General features: G+C 38.6%; 1 protein-coding gene and 1 pseudogene across 10 annotated transcripts in view; both read left to right on the top strand.

Moving 5' to 3' along the window:
• Positions 1-22769, top strand: part of EPB41L3 (erythrocyte membrane protein band 4.1 like 3) — a 261674-nt gene that overhangs the window by 103090 nt on the left and 135815 nt on the right. The window lies entirely within an intron of this gene.
• LOC143662774 (cyclin-dependent kinase 1 pseudogene) lies at positions 10434-13917 on the top strand (annotated as a pseudogene).

The raw sequence follows: 22769 nt of genomic DNA, 5'->3' as shown, positions 1-22769 counted from the left end.
CTCCAAAGGTCACTGGCTGGTGGGCACTGTAGCTCTTATGTCTCTGCTGCTCTTGTCATCCTCAAGCTTTCTCCAAAAGGCTTCGTCTTTTAAAGGATTCCAGTAAACTAAACAAGACCCACACGGAATGGGTGGAGTCACATCTCCCTTTGTTCTGTTCAAAAGTTAATACCCACATTTGGGCGAGTTGCGAGTCGCATCTCCATGGGGATAACCTAATCACGTTTCCAATATACAGTGCTGAATAGGGTTGCTCTCACAAGATTGGCTAGAATTAAAACATGGCTTTTCTAAGGTGCATAAATCCTTTCCAACCAGCACACCTCCAGAAAGCCTTTGCCTCTTAGAGAAGCTTTGCACACACAGCCCACCTTGAACCGTGTCCACCGCTACCCGCTTTTCCCTGTGTTCGTTTATTCATATTCCTTATTGCCTTCTCACACACTACGCATTGTACTTAAATGACTACTGTGTGTCACTCTCAACCAGAATATAAGCTTGGGAAGGACAGGATTGATGGCTGCTTGTTTGCTGTCATACACCCCAGCTCTTAGAACAGTGCTAGGCACGTAAATATTTCAGTGAGCGAATGGTTAAAAATATATGGTGAGACCATCCCATGGACTTATAAAGGAAACCTCCAGCTACGGGTTTATGTTAAAAGTAATTAAACTGTAAATGTGATCGTAAAAGCTGAGAGGCCCTAATGAGGAGAGCTTGCCTGTACAGCCTTCAGGCTCTTCTTGAGAACTAAAGGAATTGGCGTGTTACCTGGGCCAAGAAGTCACTGCAGGACGAGTGGATTCAGCCATATGCTGCATTGTCACAGCTGGGTCTCAGTTATTTTCAATTAACTTGAAGTTGGAATTCTTTATGCTCCTTAGAGTATAGTAATTTTCCCCCTCCCCAAGAATTAACACTTCTATGTTGTTGTACTTTCCCAGACATACCATCTGGCCTGCCCCCCTTTCTTTTCCAATTTTAGCACTGTCTAAGGTAAACACTTTTTTTCCCCTTACCATTGAATATTCCATTGTCTTGTAATTTAGAAAATAATTGTACATCTCTCATTTTCACTCTCTGTATTCAGTGCTAGGCAAATCAAAGTGCAATTGGGTTTTAATTCTGAGCCCTTCAGTTAGACTCTGAGTAAATAAGTGAGGTTTTGATTAGATGTATGTTCTAATTAAAGAAAAATGAATGCTAATTTTTCATTTAAACTACTGTTGGAATTTATTCTGCAGTATAAAGATAGATATTTGTGTTTTTCTGTTGGCAAAATCACTATAACTTATTTTGGAGCTCTTCTTGTGCTGAAAGGAAGTTTTCATATTGCCTTGTTTCTATTTCTGTATAGGAAATTAGAACTTTTCTCTGCAACTGAGTATCATGTCTGTATTTCAAAAGGAGAGAGATCTGAGATTTCTCTTTATCTGGCTCCAAGTACTTAGTGTTAGAGAAATCAAATGGTTTCTCTGCCTTGTTAAAAATTTAAAGCAACGAGTATCTCTTTCCTCTTCTTGATCCCAGTAAGTCATATGATCAGTGCAATGATTTCCATGGGTATGTGTGCTAGAGGGAAGTTGATTGAGTGGAGGAGAGGACATCAATGTAAATAGCCTGTAATGACTGAAGATTTGGACAACCTGGACCTTCTGTAATCCTTCCTTGTGAGCCGCTTCAGGGATCCCCTGCACCAGCAGGCTGGACTGTTGGTTCTGCCTGTATTTGGCTGCACGGATTTGAGAATGTCTGATAGCAACCATTACTCAAGTTTGTAAGCTGTTATTCTTCAGCCTGGGTAGTCAGGATTCTTTCTCTGGTCTGGGTCAGCAAATTTGATATTTTGAGGCTCCTTTGAAGGAGTCCCTAATGACAGAGGTAATTGTTTTTTAGGGCTTTCTGGTGAAGTGGAATTGCCTGATAGCTGTCTTGTTTTTTCGTGGCCTCTTTTTCTAATACGAAAAGAGAATAAGGTTGAAAACAGGGTGAGGTTGAAAAACACTGAGTGTTTCAATAGAAAAGCCAGCTTTTTTTTTTCTATATTTTTAATAATGCATTTTATCAACCTGTAAGCTTTTTTCTATTATTTTTAACAATGCGTATTATCAACCTGTATGCATTAAATATGCATTAAATATGCACCAACTGTTTCTCCTATAGAAGGTTTCTTCTTGGATGAGGCTCTAAGGTCACTGCAATGATTTTAATGTACCTGCCTGAGAAAAGGACATTGGACTGAGTGGTAGAGAAGATAAATCTGTTTCCTCCAAATACTAAATTCTAAGAAGATGTTTGTAAATATTTTATATGTAGCTATGTTTATATAGTTTAATTAAATATGTGTGTAAGAGTTATATGTATTATAATCAGTTTTGTAGTTGTTGATCAGATTTGCACTGTGCAGCAAGTTTAATCTTTACTTATTATATAATTTCTATATTTAATCCCAGCTCAGTCACTTTTCATGAATAGCACACATAGCCAAGTTATTTAGCCTCTTGTTATCTCAGTTTGATCAGCTGTAAATTGTGGCTGGTAATAGTAGCCTCATTGGGTTTATGTAACCTTTATATGCATATTAAGTGCATATATAAAGTTGCAATTGTGGTAGAATTGACCTCATTTTGTTACTACAGGAGGTTTCTTTTGCTGTCACTAATCCTTTACAGAGCTGGTTGCTGGTCCATGAGAAAGTTTTCCTAGGGCCCTGACATCCCTCTTGCATGGATTCCTTTTTCCTTTGGTTGTCTGTGTCCCCAGCTCTGAGTTGCTCAGGGCAGGGAGCCCCCTGGGCTGTCACAGACCTTCAGTTCTTGGGTCAGGAGAAGATGGAAGAAAGCGCATGGAGCAGAGGGAGCTTTTTAAACTTGGCTTCTTTCACTTTTGCATATTATTTTAAACTGAATGAAATGAAATATGGCATATCTGTGTTAAAGCTAGGTTTCCTGCACTGACGGATTAAAATGAAGACCTGAAATAAGCCAGTTGGTTGATCTCACGGTGTCAGCTTTCACCACGGGCATCTTTCAGTTCAGTCTGATCAGTACCTCCTCCCTTCTCCTTTGGAGCCCTGTTGCTCTCTTGTGGTTATCTAGGGCTGTCGTCAGTCCAGCCACCTGCTGCCTGGTCATAGCAGTAGGCAGGTGACCAGACCTGGCTGGGCACAGTCCTGCCTTTAGAGGGTACATGACCCAAGCCGGTGCAGCAGGCCCTTCCCTGGGTTTGTTCTGTATGCAGAGAGGAAACGGGGCCTTAACTTTTGCATGCCTGAAATAGAAGAATTTCATCCTCTTGCTAGGGCTGGAAAGCATGAAGCCAGCAAGAGAGATGACATTGTTTTAGCAGAGTTGAATCCCTGAGGTGTCTGGAGCTGGCCTGTTTCCTGTAGACAAGGGGTGTAAAATGGCCAGAAAAGTTTCTTGTTTATATTCATTAATCCAGGATAGTAGGAAAGTATAGGATAATATGGTAGTTAAGAGCCCTGCCAATTATCATCCATTTGACCATGGGAAAGTTAGATAACTTCTCTGTGCCTCAGTTTATTTAATTGAAAATAATAGTGTGGGCTTAATAGGTTTGTAGGGATTACATGAATTAATATTTGTGGTGTGATATATGTACATACACCTATATACCATGTGTATAAAATTTATATTAATATGTCTGTGTGTAGGGCACTGTAAATAAATATTTATTTATATATCCAGTTTTTTTTTTTTTTTTGAAAAGAAAAGGCTTTTAAGACCAAAAAAAGTAGGATAGACAAGAACTTGAATTAAGGACAGTCATCAGAAAGGTCACTTACCAAGCTTATATCCAGAGGTAAAAACATTTTAAAATTCAGATATATTTAAAAAATTCAAATGGAGAAATGCTCCATTTTCTTTTGCACAAGATTGCACATACTTTATTTATAGAAGTTGTAATAGTGACCCATTGCCGATTTGGACAGAGAAACAATTTAGATGAGTTCAAGGAAGAAAAAAAAGAATTTGTATGAAGGAAGACATGGAGGAGGGAGAAGAGCTGAAAAGGAACTGCATTTGAGAGTAGCTTCTATTCAGAAACTATCAAGAGTGATTTTGGCTTCTGTTGCCATCCCTGACATCATCTAGTGGTGTCATGTTACTTTATAAGTCTGAAATCTTCAAGTGTGGGAGTGGGACTTTTCAGTGTCCCTTCCCTTGTGTGTATAAGAGAGATGCCTGTCCTTCAGAAAGATTTTCATGGGCAGTGCTTATTTAGTATATCCCTGTTAGCCACACCCATGATGTTTTTGATACTAGATCCTTGAAAATACTTTTTGTTCTATATTAAAATATAATCTTTTTATAACATGATACATGGTGCATCGTAGGAAAGCTGAAAACTTGTTTGTATTCTTTTACATCTGCTGGATTGAATTGGTTTGTTGTTTTTCATTGTTTATGATTTGGCCCCTAAAATTATGATGGCTTTTAAAAGCCAATTTAATTATTCATCTTTCTGGCTCATTAAATGTAGTCTTCAATCAAAACCTAAGGGGAAGGGAGCGTATGCTCTAAAGGCTTTAAACTCTAATGAAATTTTATGGTCAAAGGCCAATGGCTATTTGCACTTGTGAATTTTTAACGCTAAGTAGAGTAAGAAGAGATGAAATTTACACCATGTAGAAAGGATGGTCTGTTGAGTATACCTTAAGTGGGAAGGATCTCCTATCCAAATCAGGGTTTATTTATGAGATGAGGCATCTACAGATATACATTCATTAAGTTAATATAATAATGTAACTTTCAACATCTATTTGGCATTGAAAGGAGTAAATATTTTTTCTGTTCTACAGGATTCCCAAATACTACCCTCTTATTAACACCTTGTGTTAGTGTAGTACACTTGTTAAAATTGATGAAAGTACATTTTTATACTTGTATTATTCACTATAGTCCATGGTTTAACTTAGGCTTCACAGATAACTGATTTCACTGCTATCGATTACACTCACAGTGTCATGCTACTGTCGCCACCATCTATTACCAGAATATTTCCATCGTTCAAAATAGGAACCCTGTACATTTTGTTTGTTTGTTTAAGCTGCATTTATTTTTTTGAACTTTTTTTTGTTGTATAATATAACATATATACAAAGCAAATAAATAAAAAAGCAAAGTTTTCTAAGCACTCTTCAACAAGTGGTTACAGGACAGATCCCAGAGTTTGTCATGGGCTACCATACGATCCTCTCAGATTTTTCCTTCTAGCTACTACAGAATGTAGGAGGCTAGAGGGCTTAAAGACCTTAAAGTCATTACAATAGATTTTTTCCCTTCCTTTTTTTGTGAGCAATAACATATATACAAAAAAGCTATAAATTTCAAAGCACAACACCACAGTTAGTTGTAGAACATATTTCAGACTTGGACATAAGTTACAATTTCCCAATTTTAGGTTTTTAATTCTAGCTGCTCTAAAATACTGGGAACTAAAAAAAATACCAATTTAATGATTCAGCATTCATATTCATTTGTTAAGTCCTATCTTCTATGTATAATTCCACCATTATCTTTGATCTTTCCATACCTCTCTTTGGGGTTGTTTCGGCTATGGCAGTTCTGAACTTTTTATATTGAAAGGGTCTGTCACTAATACGGGGTAGGGAGATGGAACTATCTGAGGTTCTGGAGAGGCTGGGCTAGGTTTCAGGACTTTTCTGGATCAGGGACCCATCTGGAGGTTGTAGCTTTCTAGAAAGTTACTCTAGAGCCTGGAACCCTTGTGGAATCTTATATATTGCCCTAGGTGTTCTTTAGGATTGGCTGGAATGGTCCTGGTTGGGAATTGGCAGGTTATGACAGTAGCAAGGTCTACCTGAAGGTTGTATAAGAGTAACCTCCATAGAAGCCTCTCAACTCTATTTGAACTGTCTGCCACTGATACTTCATTAATTACACTTCTTTCCCCCCTTTTGGTCAGGATGGGATTGTTGATCCCGTGGCACCAGGTCTGGATTCATCCCTGAGGGTCATCTCCCACGTCGCCAGGGAGGCCTTCACCCCTGGATATCTTCTCCCACAAAGAGGGAAGGGCAATGATTTAACTTGCAGAGTTGGGCTTAGAGAGACTGAGGCCACATCTGAGCAACAAAAGATGTCCTCCAGAAGTAGCTCTAAGGCATCCCTATAAATTCTAAGCTTTTGCCTGTAGGTAATCTAAGCTTCTCTGCCACCTGTATAAGCTTCACAAGAGTAAGCCTCATGATTGAGGGCATGGCCTATTGATTTGAGGGTCCCTAAAGTTTGACACAGTATCGGGATTCCCTGATGGTAATAGTTAATAGTTCCATAGTCTTTCTCCCCTCCCTCAGGGAATTTTGCCAGTACTCTTGATTATCTGCTTAATATACTGTAGGATGTTTCTAGGCATTACAATAATCTATACAGGATTAAAGGACCTCTTTCTTACTCTGTGTTTCTTGTGTTTCAGTTGTTCAGATGAGCTATACAGATGGGTTGAATTCTATTATGTACTACAGAAAATTTCAGTTCCAGGTTAAATAAACCTTTCTTCCATTGGTCTCAAAGAGTATATGTGGTTCTAAAATATAGACACTGTCTTCCTTACCCCTGTGTTCTGAATTACTTTAACTGCAACCTGTTTGGCTTCGTTCTTATCTCTACATATCAGGTTATGTATATAAAACAACCTCTCAAAATCCAGAAATAATAATCACCACTCCGGACTTAATGTGTCTGCTCTAAAAGCTTACATACTAGGCCCCTGTTGTCTTGTAAGCATTTTCTAAAGGTAGTCATACCACTGTTTTTTTTCTGTCTGGCTTTCTTTGTCTCACCAACTGTCCCACATGCTCATTCACATTGTTGCATGCCTCATGACATTCTTCCTTTTTGTAGCAGCACAACCTTCGTTCATAAGTATACCCCATCATTCACCAATCTACTTCTCCATCAGTGCAGTCTTCAGCCATCTGCATTCATCGGGCATCATGTAGAGGGCCCAAAGTCCACAGTCCATAAACATTCTCAATTTTAGATAATTTCATTGTTCCCAAGACACAGAAAACCAATAAACACACCCTCACCAAATAGGAAATCTAAACCTCCTCTTACCTTTTGTTCCTCACCCCATTATTTACCTCTGCTGTTGCTGTGATAGTGCTGATGGTTTCCTTTTGAACATAGCTCATAGCATGCAATGGCAGGTTTTTCCCTGTACCCTGAACTTAAACACTCCTTATATAAGAATCATGTCTTTGAAGTAATTCTTATGAGAACTCATTCGTATTTCTTGTGTGAGTCAGTGGGACATGTAGGTGTATACAAGCCTTTTCAATCTTGTTCATCTTCAATAAGGTAATATTACTTCTAGACCCACTAGAGAATTAACCTTTGCTCCTATCTAGTCCCTTACGTTGGAGTTCAACCTCATTAGCAAATGGTTCACCCATCTCTAGCTCCTAGGTATCTCTAAGTCCGCTATATCATGTATTATAAGCCTCTGATCATATCTTTATGCTGATCATAAAAGTGGAATCATACAGTATCTGTCCTTTTGTGTCTGGCTAATTTCATTCAGCATTATGTCCTCAAGGCTCATCCATCTTGTCATGTGCTTCAGGATGTCATTTTGTATAGTATACTGCTGCATAATATTCCATTGTATGTATATACCACATTTTGTTGATCCATTCATCTGTTGATGGGCATTTGGTTTGTTTCCATCTTTTGGCAATTGTAAATAATGCTGCTATGAACATTGGTGTGCAAATGTCTGTTTGTGTCCTTGCTTTCAGCTCTTCTGGGTATATACCAAGTAGTGCTATTGCTGGGTCATAGGGCAACTTGATATTTAGTTTCCTAAGGAATCGCCAAACAGTCTTCCATAGTGGCTGAACCATTATACATTCCCACCAGCAGTGCATGTGTCCTAGTTTCTGCACATCCTCTCCAACATTAATAGTTTCCTGTTTGTTTAGTTGAAGCCATTCTTGTAAGTGTGAGGTGGTATCTCATTGTAGTCTTGATCTGCATTTACCTTATGGCCAGTGAAAATGAGCATTTCTTCATGTGCTTTTGAGCCATCTGTATTTGCTCTTCAGAAAAATGTCTATTCATATCTTTAGCCCATTTTATAATTGGATTGTTTGTTCTTTTGTTGTTGAGTTGTATGATTCTTTTTTATATACAGGAAATCAAACTTTTGTCTGATATGTGATTTCCAAATACTTTTTCCCATTGAGTTGGCTGCCTCTTCACCTTTTTGACAAAGTCTTTTGAGGTGCAGAAGCATTTAATTTTGAGGAGTTCCCATTGATCTATTTTTTCTTTTGTTGCTTGTGCTTTGGGTGTAAAATTTAGGAAGCTACCGCTTATTACTAGGTCTTGAAAATGTTTCCCTACATTTTCTTCTGTGGTGCTAGTTCTTATATTTAGGTGTTTGATCCACTTTGAGTTAATTTTTGTGTAGGGTGTAAGATAAGGGTCCTCTTTAATTCTCTTGGCTATTGATATCCAGTTGTTCCATGCCCAATTATTGAGAAGACTATTTTGTCCCAGTTCACAGAATTTGGGGGCCTAGTCAAAAATCAGTTAAGCATGGATTTGGTGGTCTGTTTCTGCACTTGTGATTTAATTCCATTGGTCAGTGCTTCTGTCTTTGTGCCAGTACCATGCTCTTTTGACCACTGTGGCTTTATAATAGATTCTAAAGTCAGTGAATGTTAATCCTCCCACTTCATTCTTCTTTTTTAGGATGCTTCTAGCTATTCGGGATCTCTTTCCCTTCTAGATGAATTGGGTAGTTATCTTCCAAATCTTAACAGTAGGCTGTTGGAATTTTGATTGGTACTGTGTTGAATCTGTAGATCAATTTGGGAAGAATTAACATCTTAACTATATTCAACTATCCTCTCCATGAGCAGGGAATGTCTTTCCACATATTTAGATCTCCTTTGATTTCTTTTAGCAATGTTATGTAGTTTTCTGTGTACAGGTCCTTTACGTCCCTAGTTAAGTTCATTCCTCAGTATTGGATTCTTTTAGTTGCTATTCTGAATGGATTTTTTTTCTTAACTGACTCTTCAGCTAGGACATTTCCTGTGTATAGAAATGTTACTGATTTTTGCACATTAATTTTATATCTTGCCACCTTGCTAAATTTGTTTATTAGCTCAAGTAACTTTGCTGTAGATTTCTCAGGATCTTCCAAGTATAGTATCTTATCATCTGCAAATAATGAGAGTTTTACTTCTTCCTTTCCAATTCGGATGCCTTTTATTTCTTTGTCCTGCCTGATTGCTCTAGGTAGAACTTCAAGCACAATGTTGAAAATAGTGGTGACAGTGGGCATCCCTGTCTTGTACCTGGTCTTAGGGGAAAGGCTTTTAAACAATGTCCATTGAGTATGATGCTGGCTATTGGTTTTTCATATATTCCCTTTATCATATTGAGGAAGTTACCTTTGATTCCTATCTTTTGGAGTGTTTTTATCAGGAAAGGATGCTGAATTTGGTGAATGCTTTTCTCAGCATCAATCAAAATGATCATGTGTTTTTTTTTCACTTTTGATTTGTTAATGTGCTGTATTACATTGATTGTTTTCCTCGTGCTGAACCACCCTTGCATTCCAGGTATAAACCCTACATGGTCTTGATGTAGAATTCTTTTAATATGTCATTGAATTTGATTTGCTAATATTTTATTGAGAATTTTTGCATCTATGTTCATTAGGGAGATTGGACTATAGTTTTCTTTTCTTATAGCATCTTTACCCAGTTTTGGTATTAAAATGATATTAGCGTCATGAAATGAGTTAGGTAGAGTTCCCTTTTCTTCAATTTTTTGGAAATGTTTGAGCAGGATTGGTGTTAGTTCTTTCTGATATGTTTGAAAATTCCCCTGTGAAGCCATCTGGCCCTGGGCTTTTCTTTGTAGGAAGATTTTTGATGATTGATTGAACCTCTTTACTTGTGATTGGTTTGTTGAGATCTTCTATTTCTTCCTGAGTCAGTGTAGCTTGGTTGTTTGTCTCCAGGAATTTGTCCATTTCATCTAAGTTGTGTAGTTTGTTAGCATATAGTTGTTCATAATATCCTCTTATGATTTCTTTTATTTCTTCAGGGCCTGTGATAACGCACCCCTCCTCATTTCTGATTTTGTTTATTTGCATCCTCTCTCTTTTTTTCTTTGTCAGTTTTGCTAGTGGCCCATCAATTTTACTGATTTTCTCAAAGAACCAACTTTTGGTTTTATTGATTCTTTCTGTTATTCATTTGTCTCCCATTCATTTGTCTCGAAAGGGGTGCAGGAGAGGTGGATTGGGTTGTATCTGGGGGGTGGCTGTGGAGCAGGTACGTGCATTGGGGACTGGTGGGATGGGGGCACCTGAAGCGTGGGGAATGGGAGCGTGTAACAGGGCTCAGGTGCATGGGGTATGGGATGAGTCACCGGTCACGGGACTGCGCTGGTGAGGATAGCACACCCAAGAAATGTGGCTGGGCTTATTTCCTTGTCCCGGGCTCCTGTCTGTGCACTCCTGCAGGCTCCGCGGCTCCTTACCAGGGTCCAGCTTTCTACCTCTCAGGCCCTCGACCTCTGCAACTAGGGCTGCCACATGTGGTGCAGAAGGCTCTCCCAGTGGGGCTAATTTTGAGCTATTCTAGTTGGCCATCTTACTGGAAGTCTCCTTGGAACCCTGTACATTTTAATCCTTAATTCCCCATTCCCTACTTCCAACCCAGCCCCTGGTATCCTATATTCTAGATTCTATTTCTAAGAATGTGTTCATTCTACTTATTTCAAACTAGTGAAAGCATACAATATTAGACCTTTTGTGTCTGGTTTATTTCACTCTACATGATGTCTTCGAAGTTCATCATGTCATGTGTATCACGACTTCATTCCTTTTTTTATGGCTGAATAATATTCCATTGTACATAGATAACACACTCTGTCCATTCATTGGTTGATGGACTTGTGGGTTGCTTCTGTCTTTTGGCAATTGTGAATAATGTTGCTATGAACACCAGTGTCCGAATATCTGTTTGAGTCACTGCCTTCACTTCTGATTATATATCTAGTAGCAGGTTTGTTGGGTCATATTGGAGTTCTATGCTTAGCTTCTGAGGATCCACCAAACTGTCTTTTACATCAGCGGCACCATTTTGCATTCCCACCAGTAATGAATGAGTGTTCCTATTTCTCCACTTCCTCTCCAACACTTGATATTTTCTGTTATTTTTTTTTAATAGCAGCCATTTTAATGGTTGTGAAATGGAATCTCATGATTGTTTTTATTTGCATTTCCCTGATGGCTAATGTTGTTGAATATCTTTGCATGTGCTTTCTGGCCATTTGTGTGTCTTCTTTGGAGAGATGTCTTTTTAAGTCTTTTGCCCATTCATAATTGGGTTGTTTGTCATCTTGTTAAATTAAAGATTTTCTTTATGTACCTGAATAGTAAACATTTATCAGTATGTGGTTTCCAAATATTTTCTCCCATTGTGTAGGTTATCATTTTACTTTCATGATAAAGTACATTGAACCACAAAAGTTTTTAATTTTGATGAGTTCCCAATGATCCTTTTGTTGTTTGTGCTTTGGGTAAAAGTCCAAGATGAAGTTTTAAGTGTTAATATATTATGATTACAGCCTTTATTATGGCTAATCTCGGATTAGTTATCACTATTTCAATGTTTAGTGACAAGAAAATTTTCAGTACCCTGCTGAGTTATTTTGCATTCATTCACTTCTTCACCAAATATTTCTTGAGCACACTATTACATGCCAGACACTTTTCTCTTTAGCAGGTAACAAAAAAACAGAAAATCCCAACCACATGGATTCTAGGGGGTTCTTCTGTTCTTCCTAAGCTTACGACAGTGTTATAGGTAGATATTATACACCTGGTACGACAGTGTTATAGGTAGATGTTATACACCTGGTTTAAAGAGGCAGCAGCTAAAGCTTAGGGAGTTGATGACTTGTCCTATGGCATATGGAGAGTGAATGCAGATGTGGGGTTTGAACCTGGCGTAACTAATTCCCAGGCCATTTTGCCATTAGAAATGCCATATTCACTCGAGTTTCGAACAGTTCCTCTTATGATGTTGGATTTTACTCCTTAGCTAGCCATGCTTGTCATGGTGCTTTTTCTTTATTACATGACTGAATATTAGTAACACATGTCCCTGACAAGTTCCTCATATTTGGTGCTGAGCCGAGTTGTGTTGGGGCTGGGCTGGCTGAGCTGGCCCAGCTGGCTGTCAGGCTATTGTAGACCTCATTGCAGTCTCTGAGGTGCCATCAAACGTGCGCCCTCCCACCCGGGACAAAGGGCGTGAAATTCTAGGGAGGATGTTTTTCCTGGGTTCACTTGAGTGCTTTATGAAATATATTTGGAGTTAGCCAGCAATTTAGATCCGAAGCTTACAAAGCCAATAGTTGCCTTATGGTCTCTCTACCAGGCTGGTTGTTGAAAATATATGTGTTTGAGTAGCAAAAGAGAATACTAAAAGATGGTTTTCTGTGTTATTAAAATCCTGAAGCAGTTATTTACAATTGCAAAGAGATGGAAACAGCCAAAATGTCCATCAACAGACAAGTGACTAAACAAACTGTGGTATATACATACGATGGAATATTATGCAGCTTTAAGACAGGATAAACTTATGAAGCATGTAATAACATGGATGGACCTAGAGAACATTATGCTGAGTGAGTCTAGCCAAAAACTAAAGGACAAATACTATATGGTCCCACTGATGTGAACCGACATTCGAGAATAAACTTGGAATATGTCATTGGTAACAGAGTCCAGCAGGAGTTAGAAACAGGGTAAGATAATGGGTAATTGGAGCTGAAGGGATACAGACTGTGCAACAGGACTAGATACAAAAACTCAAAAATGGACAGCACAATAATACCTAATTGTAAAGTAATCATGTTAAAACACTGAATGAAGCTGCATCTGAGCTATAGGGTTTTTTTTGTTTGTTTGTCTGTTTGTTTGTATCTTTTTTTTTTACTGTTATATTTTTATTTTTTTCTCTATATTAACATTCTATATCTTTTTCTGTTGTTTTGCTAGTTCTTTTCCTAAATCGATGCAAACGTACTAAGAAATGATGATCATGCATCTATGTGATGATGTTAAGAATTACTGATTGTATATGTAGAATGGAATGATTTCTAAATGTTGTGTTAATTTCTTTTTTTTCTTTAATTAATAAAAAAAAAAGAAATACTTGGATTCCATTCCACCTGGTCAATTAATGGATTCCTGACTTAAGAGTTATTTATACCAAATCCTACAAGGGATTGTGTTTTGTCATTCTAGAAGAATTCTTCACAGAGACTTAAAACCTCAAAATCTATTGATTGATGACAAAGGAACAATTAAATTGGCTGATTTGGGGCTTGCCAGAGCTTTTAGAATACCTATTCAAGTATATACACGTGAAGTAGTAACACTCTGGCATAGAACTCCAGAAGTTTTGAGCTCGCTACTCAACTCCAGTTGACATTTGGAGTATAGGTACTATATTTGCAGAATTAACAACTAAAACAACCACCTTTCCATGGAGATTCAGAAATTGATCAACTCTTCAAGATTTTCAGAGCTTTGGGTACTCCCAGTAATGAGGTGTGGCCAGAAGTGGAATCTTTACACGATTATAAGAATACATTTCCCAAGTGGAAACCAGGAAGCCTAGCATCCCATGTCAAAAACTTGGATGAAAATGGCTTGGATTTGCTCTCAAAAATGTTAGTCTATTGGATACAAAAACTCAGAAATGGACAGCACAATACTACCTAATTGTAATGTAATTATGTTAAAACACAGAATGAAGCTGCATCTGAGGTATAGTTTTTTTTTTCTATTATGTTTTATTTCTTTTTCTGTTGTCTTTCTATTTCTTTTTCTAAATCGATGCAAATGTACTAAGAAATGATGAATATGCATCTATGTAATGATATTAAGAATTATTGATTGTATATGTAGAATGGAATGATTTCTAAATGTTGTGTTAGTTAATTTTTTTAATTAATAAAAAAAAAAATCCTGAAGCATTCTGGAATCATTTTCCTTATTTTTTTTTTTGACTGAGAATAAGGACTTAAGTCAATGTTCATAATTATTTGAGATACTCTATTTTAGGTATTCTCTTAAAGAGCCTGGGAGGCTTCTGAACACATATCTTCCTGTGTTTGTTTTTAATGCCACCTATTACTGAGTTCATGTTTTTGGCAAATATTTACCCACAAGACAAATCATGCATTCCTAAAAGTTTCTCAAACAAAAACTGAAGGGCCCTTGTGTAGATAATCTTATTCTGTAATTCTGTTCACCAGTGAAGAAACAGAAGGTCTGGGAGGACCTGCTGAAGGCCAGCTGCTCAGACGATGTCACTAAGGCTTCCCCCGTAGTGCTTTGTTCTTATGACTTAATGGTCCAGTAGTGGCTGCAGGAGTTGCATTATTCCAGATTTTAATTTTGTCTTGGTTGTTTCTTTTTGTATTAATGAGTTTCCATTGTCTGTATATAAGTCTTGAATAGAAGTTCTAGCTTTGTGCATTTTACCCTGGGCAAGGGCTGAATGGGTGATGTTACTGGGAAGTTAAAAAAAAAAAAAAAGCTCAAAGTTAATTAGTGAAGCATTTTAAAATTTTCTTTCCCCAAATAATAGATTTTTATGAGTGTTATTTTGTATAACATAGTTGGTGAGAAGCCAGTTTGAAGTGTTACTGCCTCATTTATTATTAATCAGATTTCACATAGGAATTTTTCTTTAAATAGCATTTTCTCTCCTTTAAGCTTTTTATTTTGGAATAATTTCGAACTTATAGGATCATTGCAAATATAATAAAAAAAAAAAAAATACATAACCTCTACTCCCTGTTATCCAGATTCACCAGTTTTAACATTTAATCACATTTGCTGTGTCATTCTGTAACCTGTCTCATCTGTTTATCTATTTTCAGAACATTGGGGAGTAAGTTCCATACATATCATGCTCCTTGAACAAATAGCATTACCATATACATTCCTAAGAAAAAGAAATTCACCTTTGTAACCTCCTTAAGCTATCAAGTTCAAGAAATTAAATTGCATTTTATTATTATTATTATTTTTTTTGCATGGGCAGGCACCAGTAATCGAACTTGGGTCTCCGGCATGGCAGGCGAGCACTCCACCTGCTGAGCCACCATGGCCTGCCCTTAAATTGCATTTTGATAATGAAAGTGGTGGATTTAAATTCTTAAAAGGGATTGTAAGTAGAGGAATAGCTTATTCTTCATTTGCCATTCTTATTTGATAGACAGTAACTTTAATAACAAAACAATATTCATATACAAAATATTACTATACTTTTTTCTAACCGGAATATTTTAAGTCTCAGAGAGGGGTGCCACACCTCTTCTCTAAAATGAGGCCAGTAACTGATTATCTCTTCTGGATTAACACTCTGTGATTCTGTCACTTCGTAATTTACGTAACTCTGAAATTATTCTACTGGCACGGTTTATTTGGCCTTGATTATTTTCACCCTGATTTGAACCATATTATTTTTGGAGACATCTCTTTGTTGGATGTCTTTGGAACTTGAAATTGTTGTCAGTTGTTATGCGTCGTTATTAATTGTTGTGTCACGGACCCCAGCAACGAAATAGGGAGCGTAGCAGTGTACCCTGCATGAGATCCTTTACTTGACTCCAAAGACGAAACTAAACAAAACCAAACCCACGACTGAGAATCAGTCGCTGCTTTAATGCATGCAGGCATTTTGTGTTTTGATTGTGCTCACTAACATTTGTTTAGAGCTATACCGTTAATGATACTCGTGGTTCTAGTGATTTCCTTGAAAATGGAACAGTGCAAATTTACATGGTAACAGCTGGAGGAAAAAGTATCAGTAATTCCTCAGCTGAATCTACTTCAAATTCAGGGAAAGGCAGGAAAATCCTGTCTAAGTAAAAACAAAAAGATAGCCCTTGGTGTTGGCTGTTCCAGGGTTTACCTCGCAGTTGAAAATAAGCCGTTCTCACCATTGTCTCCAGCTGGAAGATCTGTAATAGTACAGGAGGGTGCACTAAAAGCCATTCGCCAGCATATGGACATCCCAGCCAGCTCTGCAGGGTGCCCAGAGGCTCCCAAGGGTAGGGGACCCCGAGTTGATGGCTTTGGTTCCTTCCTTTGAAGAAGGGACTCAACAGTTAACCTCTGTGCTGGGGACAGGTTTTACTTGGAATGTGATATCTGCTTTTACCGAAAAACATCTGTCGGATTTTGTTGTCATTTCCTCTCTTCCAAGCTTAGCATGAATTCTTTGCCCTGCAATTTTTCTCTCTTATAACCCTATAATTTTACAGTAGTAATTCACCGCAGTCTGTCACTTGACACATAAACTGAGCACAGATCCCCTAACAATTAGCCCCACAAAATGGGTTCAGATACTGTTTGGTGACTGTGAGATTGTTTTCTTGCTTTATTTTTGTTAAATTTGTGGTGGTTAACATTTGCATCAAAAGAAAAAGCTCCCATCCTTAACATTTTGTACTCATTCCCTTGTATTCCCAAATATGTGTCCATTAAAACACTTACTGTGGCATCCTATGAAAAATAGTAAAAGAATTGGGAAATCTTCAGGTTCATCAGAGAGGACTGCATACTTACATTTTTACATACCTATAATGGACAAACAGACACTTTAAAGACAAGATTATTTTATCCACTTAATGAAGAAATTGAAACAAAATAGTATTCAGAATACATTGCTGGTTCATTTATTCAGAATACATTGCTAGTGCATTTATTTGTTCAACAAATATTTGTTAGGTCCTAGTTTTTGTGTGCCATGTATTTTCCTGGGAACTGAGGTTAGGCCAGAGAACAAGCAAATAATAATCTTGTCCTCCTGGAGCTTGTATCTGAGAAGTGAGAAACAGAAAATAAACAGTAAATTAATGTAGACCCTGGAAAGTCTAACTGCTTTAGAGAAAAATAAATCAGAAAGAGGCAGACATGGGTGGACTTTTCTATAGTACATTTAGTGGCCGAGAAGTGCATTCGAGTGAAGGGTTCCTGTTGTAACCAAGAAATTAGGATTTAAGGGATGATTTTGATTACTGAATCATTATATCGATAGTCCTTTTTGCTTTTTGGTATATTGGAGTAGACAGAGGGAAGTACCTGAAATCTCTGAACTGGAATCCAGCTGCCTTGATCTCTGGTAATGATTGTATACCCTTTACCTTCTTGCTTCTGTGATTGTAAGATCTTTGTGACTAACCCAGTTATCCAGTTTTTCAGTTTAAGAATATAGTAATTCCTAAAGGAGAACCCCTAATGTTTATTAATGAAGGGTCTTGGGTCAGCCCAGAATTAACCCACCCCAAGTCCAAAGTTATCTTGATAACCAAGACTGGCTTTCACCAGAATGGATCCACCTGACATGCACAGTGGCTTAGACGTTAGCCTTACTGTAATACTAAAAATCATGTCCATCATCATAGTAAGGCTGCCATTTTTTTTTTTTTTACTTATGTTCTGTGACTAAGCTTTTGCTCAGTCTGTGCATGCTCAGTTATTAGGTCACCTCTAATTACATCATCAGGGGCCATTGTGGTCATTATCCTAAAACCTAACCATCTTTTGATTCTATATAAAACTATCAGAATTACTGCAGCCCTGGGAAACAGATTATGAGCTGATAGGCATTTGATCCCCTACGATGTACCTAGTAACAACCTTTTTCTCTCTTTGAAACCCTAGTGTCTCAGGAATTGGTCATTTGAATGCATCAGGCAAAATAATCCACCTCCTTTGTAATACCTGAGGGTGTCTGAAGTGGGGAGCTTTTTAGGGTAAGAGCACGGAGGTGGGGGCATGCCTGGCACCTTTCAGGGGCCCCAAGGAGCTGGAGCAGAGTGAGCAGGAGAGGTAGGAGGTGAGGTCAGAGGAGACCTGGGCCTGGAGCCGTGTTCGGGAGAGCCTCTGAGCCACCAGGAGAGCTTGGCTTGGCCGAGTGCCGTGGGAGGGAGCTGTTGGAGGCTTTGAACAGAGTAATTGCCTCACCTGACCTTATATGTATGTATTTTTATTTGTACATTTATTTGTGGTAAAATACCTATTTCAAATAAATTTGTCATATTCATCATTTTTAAGTATATAATTTGGGCATTAAGTATGTTTGCAATGTTGTACAGCCATCACCCCTATCTATTTAAAAATTTTTTCAGCACCCCAAACAAGAAGATCTATACCTGTTAAACAGTAAATCTCCTCAAAGATTAGATCTTTCTCTCTCAATGAATTTGACCATTCTAGGTATCTTGTTATCACTGGAATCATCCAGTATGTTATCTTTTGGTGTCTGACTTATTTCACTGAACATAATGGCTTCAAGATCCATCCATGTTGCAGCGTGGATCAGAACTTGATTCCTTTTTATGGGTGAACAGTATTCCATTGTACGGCTATACCACATTGTGTTTATTCATCCGTGGGCGCACGCTTGGATTGTTCTCACATTTTGACTATTGTGAACATTGCTGCTATGAATGTTGGTGTCCCTGCTTTCAGTTCTGGCCTCATGTTTTAATAGATGAACTCCAGACTCTTTGCGCATGCGCGCGCGCGTGTGTGTGTAGGGGAGAGGGATGCAAAGCTGAAAACAAGACCAGTTAGGAGGTCACTGCCGTGATCCAGACAAAGATGGTGGCAGTGATGTTTCCAGCCATGAAGCTGCCCGAGATCTGCAAAGACGGAGCATCCTCAGAGGGAGAACAGTTCCAAGGATTAGCCCCAAGTGCTCCAGTATTTACAGACAGAAGAGGAGGCAGGGTGGAGTGGGAGTGGGGACTGGGAGCCTGGCACCTGGAATCTTAAAGGAAAAAGGTCTGACGGAAGAGGGAGTAATGTCCTCATCTCGTGGAAGAAGCCTGGTGTATATGGCATATGTAGAGGTGTAGAGGTGTGTTATGTAAGACATTAAGGTGTGCGAGGTCTGTGCATTGGGTGTGTGTATGAGGTATCTACAATAACCATGTCGGTAAGATGCTTCCATGTTTTTAAAGAGGGGATCATAATACATGTTTATGCTTGAACATGCCTAGAGTATCTCTGGAGGAATACCCAAAAAACTTAACTTTGTCTCCTTTCTGGAGGCATATTGGAGCTCCAATACCCTGAGAGGGAGACTTTTTTAGTTTATAGATCATAATTAACTTTCTTTTCCTTTTCCTTTTTTGGCATGGCCAGGCACTGGGAATCGAACCTGGGTCTCCAGCATGGCAGGCGAGAATTCTGCCTGCTGAGCCACCGTGCCCCACCCAATCACAGTTAACTTTTAAGAGTCTAGATACTGTCTCCTTCCCTCCTCTCTTCTTTCCAGGTGCTTCTATGTGTTTTTCTTGCAGTGGGTCCCTGCACACGCTTCGTCTCACAGACCCTGAGAACAGCAGTTGGTGCATCCTCTGAGTCATTCGTTCATTCATTCATTCACTCATTCACAAATGGTGCCAGGACTATTTGAAATGTTTGTTAGTAGAGCCATGACCAAATCAGACGAAGTCAGTTTGCTCTGACTTTACGACAAGGCCAGCCCTCCTTCCCGCTAGGTAACCTGCGCCGGGGGTCTAGGGGGAATATATTACACAAGTCTTTGGAATGCTACTAAAATTTTGTTCCCATTCATCTGGCTGCCTGTGCCTGACTATGCTTTATACTGCTGTTTCTGTGGAAAACTGAATTTTAGGCTCTCAGCAAACATTTTATAAGTAACGCTTTGGAATGCAATTAACTGGAAAATTAGGTACTTCCCAGCTAATTTTTTTTTTTTTTTCTGCATGGGCAGGCCCTGGGAATCAAACTTGGGTCTCCGGCATGGCAGGTGAGACCTCTGCCTGCTGAGCCACTGTGGCCCGCCCCCAGCTAGTATTTTTAAACCGATCTTATCAGCAGACTTTACATGTAATAGTCAATCACTATTATCTCTGCTAATAGAAATATGTAGTAGTGTAAATGTAAATATGTGTGTTTTGACCGCTGAGTTAGAAAAATCAAATCTGTCTCATCAATTGTTTTACTTAGGCTAATCCTAAAATGAGTTTACATTCTCTGAATTCATACCACCTGATATCCAGGACAGACAGTATAGTGGGGAGTTATGACGTAAAGGGGGTACTGAAAGTTCACGGCATCCAGCAACGCTGATTTAAGGAGACATGGAAGTGTGACAAACACTGGCGGTATCTATGCCAAAGATTTGGGTTTTAAAACCCTTCTTTGGTACTGAAAGAAATAAACCTTTTGAGTTTATTAGAAAATTCATTTGTGGAACAACTGATAACAATAGGAAGCCAACTTCAGCACACTCTCTCCTGCTCTGCTTGATTTTTGGCTTGAAAAATTCTCTCACCAATAGGTAGAAAGAGTAAGGGGAACAAGATTTCCCAGATGCCTCCTTCATATAATAAAAATAATTATTTTTTTATGGAGCACTCTCCATCACAAGATGGGCTAGCTTGTCCTCACATTCATTTCTTAAAGATTTTTTAAAAGTATCCTTTCAATTTGGAAACTTTTGGCATTTCAAGAACCCACATAGTAGATGAGTCCTTTAAAAAAAAAAATTTATTGAGAAATCGTCACACACAAAGTCCATCCAAAGTCTTCACTCAGTGGCTCACAATATCATCACATAGTTGTGTATTGATCATTTTTAGAAATTTGCATCACCCCCCCAAAAAATAATTCACACACCCCATACCTCTTACCCCTCCCTTTCATTGACCACTAGTCTTACAATCTACCCTTTTTTTTTTACCCTTTATCCCTCCCCCTATTTATATTTTATATAAATATAAAATTTATATATATTTTATCCTTAGTTTTTTACTTATATGTCCATGCCCTGGATAAAAAGAGCACCAGACACAAGTTTTTTCACTGTCACGTGTGTAGATGAGTTCTTGATTGTAGTCAGCTGTTATCTTGTTCTTTCCTGATTGCTACAAGTCTGGGTAGCGTCCGGGTGTTGGTTGCCCAGAGAGATTGTGCACCCATCTCCCCTGCTATTTGTGTGACTCTCCACCCACGGAACTGGGACCCTGACCGTCGGTCTTCCCTGGACAAAGACTGAGCCGCACTCTGCAAGTTCGTTGTCACTCACTTACATCTGTCACCATCCTCAGAGTTCCTGTGGCAGTCAGAGGCTCATAGTGGCAGAAGTTTTGAGGTTTGGGAACTGATGTTTCCCAAGGTGAAGAATCACCCTCTCTCTCCATTTGCAAGCACGTCCTGCTGTGTTGGGAAAAATCCCCTGTGCGTCTGTTTACTGCAAACACTTTGACCAGCATTCAGAGGGTGGCATAGGGAGCTGTGTGTTGGGAAAATGGTTTCATTTTCTTTAAAAAATCAGACTTCTTTTCATTTTAAAGACGCATTCCAATTGAAAGCTTGCTTCCTCTTTGACTTTTTGACTTACTCTGACTTGCTTTTTTTGCACACTCTCTTTTTGAACATTGTTGACCATGAGGATTTTGAAGCAGGGTGAGATTTTTGCCTACTCTCTCTTAGTTCCTTCTTTCTGTGCCATTCCGTTAATCCTGGTGAAAAGGACAAATTACGTAAAAAAGCTAGGAGGGCTGTTGTAAGAGCTTCGATACTGATGTTCTCTGCCTCTTCAAATTAGGAAGTTTCAACTTCCCCATTGTTTTTTTGTGCTGAGTCTCAGTTCTCTTTCACATGTGGCTGACTCAGAGTTCACTTCCAGGGAGCCTGTGTTGGTAGAGAAGACTCGTTCATAGTCAGTGGTGGAAGAAGTCATATTTGCTGTCCAAGCTGAACTCCAAATGGTATTATCCCAGCAATACCATCGTGAAGAGGACTTTTTAGGAACTACGGTAAAGCAGAGAACTCTCGCAGCATCCTACAGTGTGCTGTGCAGCAGCTGCCAAGTCCAAGTATAGGCTGGGAAGCTCCTTAGGAATTACAGAAAGTGTTAGCAGACGGCCTGGATGAAAATGACAGCTGCTTGCCTGAGGCACCAGGGAGCCACAGTGCTTATAGAATAAGAACCGAGGTGACTGTCCAGCATATGTTGGCTTCAGACACTTGTGAAAATCACTCTATTTAGTGTTAGTATTAATGGTTTGCTGGTAAACCATAGTAATAGCTTTGGCTCAGAAAGCTCTGTGAGGAAGAGAACTCATGCAATTCTTTGACAGTTCACAATTGTATCTTTGAAGCATTTGATTCAGTGCATGTTGATTTAAAGGTAGCAAAGGATAGAACATTCTATAGCTTTAATTTGAAATGTCAGATTATGGGTGCAGCTGTGCTCTGTCTGCATTAATGGATTCTAGGACCAAGGAAATCCTACATTCTTATCCGAAACATATGGCATGAGAAATATTCCATCTTAAGAAAAAAAAAAAAAAGCACAAGCCCTGGAGCACCAGATTAATACCGAGAAAGTGATAATGATTCCTCTGAGTGAATACGTTTCTCAGACTTAACATTTTCATAAAGGGCTTTGTTTGAAATTGATAGTTTCTTTGTAGTTTTTGTTAATATTTTGATATTTCTTGATAAGAATTAAATGGGGTCAAAACATTAATAGTGTCTGGTGCAAGAAAGGCTACGTTTATATAACTGCCTCAAAGAGGAGAAAGCTACTTTGGAAATAAACAATTTTTGCAGATGGAAATGGAAGGAAATTTATTTCAAGAACAGTCTTGTCATATAATGTGTAGCTATGTGATTTTAGT

The sequence above is a fragment of the Tamandua tetradactyla genome, chromosome 18 (genome assembly GCF_023851605.1).
Source record: "Tamandua tetradactyla isolate mTamTet1 chromosome 18, mTamTet1.pri, whole genome shotgun sequence".
NCBI classification, from domain to species: Eukaryota; Metazoa; Chordata; class Mammalia; order Pilosa; family Myrmecophagidae; genus Tamandua; species Tamandua tetradactyla.
This window is presented reverse-complemented; position numbering and strand designations above follow the sequence as displayed.